At 38.3% G+C, this 4,037-nt stretch overlaps 1 pseudogene; it reads right to left on the bottom strand.

Annotated features, from left to right (window-relative positions):
* Positions 1 to 1,919: 1,919 nt before the first annotated feature.
* LOC138046614 (latrophilin-like protein LAT-2) overlaps positions 1,920 to 4,037 on the bottom strand; it is a 50,482-nt pseudogene continuing 48,364 nt past the window's right edge.

The following is a 4,037-nucleotide window of genomic DNA, read 5'->3' as shown; positions in this document are numbered from 1 at the left end:
CTTAGTAAATTCCATTATATCGATTATATGACAAATGCTTTCTCCAATGAATCTACCCTTAATGTACCCTGACTGGGAAGGGTGAATTATGTGTGGTAACACTTTTTCTAGGCGTGCCGCTATTGTCATAGTAGCGAACTTATAATCCAAATTTAAGAATGAAACTGGGCGCCAATTTTTTAAATATTCGGTATTTTTCTTTTTCTTTGGTATCAGAGAAATTATTCCTTGTTTTTGAGAAATAGACAAATGTCCCGATTGAAATGCGTAGTTGAAACTTTCTACCATATACTTTGCGATAATATTCCAAAAGTACCGATAAAATTCTACTGATAAACCATCCGACCCTGGGGTTTTGTTATTTTTCATTTTTTTCAACACATAAGCGCACTCCTCAATAGTGATATATCCCTCACAGGTCGCAACCATCTCCGCCGATAGCACCTTTTCGGCTTGAAAAAATTGATTGAACTCTGGGAGGTTTGGATCTTTGTTGCTCGATCTGTAAATTTTTTGGAAGAAAGTTTCCTCTTCCTTCAAAATCTCCTTTGGACTCGTTATTTTTATACCACTGTCATTAATCAAAGACGTAACGTGCTTTTTCCTTTGATTTGTTTTTTCAAGGTTAAGGAAATATTTCGAATATTTTTCACCAAACTCATACCACCTTGCCCTGCTTTGGAAATTTTGCTTTTTGCTTGGAATATTTAATCGTGAATGCTCTTATCTCCATTTTTCTCATTTCCCAATATAATCCTTTATCTTTAACGTCTTGGTATTTTTGGGCTACTTGTGGAATTAAGAAGCATAGTTTTTCAACATAGGAGTTATCGGCCAAGGGAGAATTGTTAAATTTCCAGAAGCCTGGCCTTCGAGGAGGACCTGGTTTGTGAAATGATAAGGATAGTGAGACGGCTGAATGATCGGAGTAAATATTTGGGAGTATCCTGGATTCATTAATAAGATAATTTAAGTGTTTTGATACTAAAAAATAATCTAATCTACATTGAATTTTCATTGATGGATTACTCCATGTAAAACTATGAGATTGTGGATTCTTAAAACGCCATGCACCAATAAGGCTGTGTGTTTTCAGCAAAGATTGAAATTCCACAACAGTCTCCTGTGTTTCATCAACAGGTTTGCCGCCGCATTTGTCCATGCAGCTAATTGCGCAGTTTGTATCACCTGCTAAAACAATATTTTCATTTGCTTACGTTTTTAGATAAGAAGTGGATATTTCCCTAAAGAATTGAGCACGATGCTTTTGTTCATTTGGAGCGTAAATATTCACGAAAACGCTCTTTTCACCATCAACAGTGACTTCAGCGATTAAGAACCTGCCATGTTTGTCAGAAATAAGTTTTTCAAAGGAGACGTCAAGGCGTGGTTTAAAGAGAATCATAACCCCTCTACTATGGGTAGAACCATGACTGGAGAACATTTTGCCCCCCCCCCCCCCCCCCCCCATTTTGCTTACCACATTTTTATAGTTTGAAACGATGAATACGTTTCTTGCAAAAAAATTACATCTGACTGTTGTTGATGGAGCCAGCGAAACAATTACCTTCTTTTTCTTGATTTGTTTAGCCCTCTCACATTCAGTGTTAATAGTTTGTAATTAACCATTTAAACTTAATGTGCTTTTGTAGTTTCCTCGTGAAAAATCGAGTTTAAAATGTTTGATTTTTAACCAGAGATTTTCAGTACACGATGATTTTTGGACAGAAATACACGATGCATGACATAACATATTAAGTACAAAAATATTAAAAGCTAACTTACCTAGAATTTGTGCGGTACTACAGACGGGATTTGAGCGTGATAATCAAACCACAATAAGAAATGGCTAGCCGGTCATGGGTAATAATTCATATTTAAAATTGCGATTGACAAATATTTGTGCCCAAATTTACTATTCAACTGCTCATTATGCGTCCATAGAGAGGTAAATTAGCTGTCTCTGGTCCCCGATAAATTTGATCATCAATGATGAGTTTGTCAACGTTGAAATAGGCTGATTTCTTCTCTTTCTTCGCTGCCTTAAGGACCGAATATAGCTTCTTCCTTATCTCGTCGATTTCTTTAGGATAGTCATCACTTATTCCGTATTTTGAGCTCTTTGGGAGGTTTTTAATAAACGACTTGATGAAGTTTTTATCCTGATATTGGGAAACCTTTGCAATAATAGGGCGCGGTTTCTTGTTATCGGACACTCTTGTGTTGATTCTACGGACTCTTTCAAAATTAATTTGCACCTCGTCGCTGGATGGAATTTTCAGCTTAGATCTCAAAAAATTTCTTAATTCTTCCTCCGTATCAGCGTTGGATTCATGACTCTTCTCTTTAACGCCGAAAAATTTAATAGTATCCCTTCTGCTATGAGATTCCAGTTTAATGTGTTGACGGCAAAGCTCGTCATGTTCCACGCGTAAGCGTTCTTGTTCGATACAATAGGATTCTTCCTTTGAAGTTAAAATGTCAACTTTCTTCTTAATGTCTTCATTCTCGGCATGAACGTATTCTAGGTTTCTTGCAAACTCTTATTTTCTTCTTCAAGATTGTTGAGGTGGCATTTATAACCTTCGAGTTCGGGAACTAATTGGAGTATTGTGGTCAATTTCTCCTCAATAGCGGTGAGCCTTTCCAAGATGGTGGAGTCAGCTTCATCGTCCGTTTGGGAACTTCCTTCTCGGGTGCGTTTGATTGCTGGTCTTGCACCTCCTTCGTTTCGCTCTTTCGTAGGCTTTGGCATTTTAGTATCTCAGTTCTTTACAAGTAACTTTATTAAACAACCATGCTTTACGGCCTTAGAAGGTTGTTTTAGTGCGGAGCTGCTTTCGATGCAACCGCCATCATCAACGACTCGTCCCAGTTGTAATTAGAGTAATACTGAATGAAAAGACGTTGAAGATAATCTGGGGCATGTCCATTCATTGTCTTATACATCATTAAGGCTTTCCGTTTCTTTCGTCGAATTGATAGCTTCTCCCAGTTAAGGGTGGTTAGGAGGTGGTTCGAGTTCGTATCAAAAGGCAATTTTGTAATTACTCTAGCTGCACGATTCTGCAATTTTTGGAGCTTATCACTCAGGTAGCCACTCAAAGAGTCCCAAACAGGCTGCAATAATCGAAATATGGCAAAATCCGAGCGTTATACATTTGAATGGATGTTTCTTTTGAAATAAAGGGTCGCAGACGTTTGAGGGCACCTATAGCTGAGGATACTTTCTTGCAACCAATCAGCGCAGAGATTTTTCAATACTCACCTACGTAAATATACTAATGCAAAATATTACATGACAGCAGAATACTTTTTGTTCACGAGGGCTGGCATAGAAACTTGCCAGGGTGGATTAGGTGCGCAACCTGATCAAGTGCGAGTCTGGACATGTACAGTTCAAGTTGTTTTTTTTTCTTGGGGTTAGTGAGTTTTTACCCTTGGCACGTGACGCATTGTCCTCCAATCGAAAAACGTATTTGAGTTTAGAGGTATAACAAATCAATTCAATTGCCATCACTTGACTAAAATATTTACATACCTTTTTTGCATGGTTTTGCTTTGCGCTTTAGCCATCTTGGTGCTATGGCCTTACCCATACACAGAACAGATACATTGCAGTGTTCAACGAAGTAAGGGGAGTGAGATTGATTCCCCTCCGTCACTAAGCCTATTGGTAGATATCTTTCAGGGAATTTATCATTTGACAGCGTGTCGCAGTCATTGTGCCGTTGAGCGCCGCCTCCACCACCGTGAGAGCATACTGAGGATGCAAACCGGGAAAATAATATATTCGTAAGATTGACTCGGAAATGTGAGAGAAAGGTGAAATAATGTTGAAGAGTGTTTAAGTCTTACCGTGATTCCAATTCGCGATTTCAGGTGAATCTAGAACAAACGTTAAGCCGAAATTGATGTAAGTAACAACACGAAGTCTTCCTTGGCCATCCGTCGCCAAAAGCATGTAAATATTCGATCTGTGTATAAGCAATCTCGTTTATTGCTATTTTTACGATTCTGCGGAATCTCACCTTCAA

The sequence above is a fragment of the Montipora capricornis genome, chromosome 4 (assembly GCF_036669925.1).
Source record: "Montipora capricornis isolate CH-2021 chromosome 4, ASM3666992v2, whole genome shotgun sequence".
Taxonomy (NCBI): domain Eukaryota; kingdom Metazoa; phylum Cnidaria; class Anthozoa; order Scleractinia; family Acroporidae; genus Montipora; species Montipora capricornis.
This window is presented reverse-complemented; position numbering and strand designations above follow the sequence as displayed.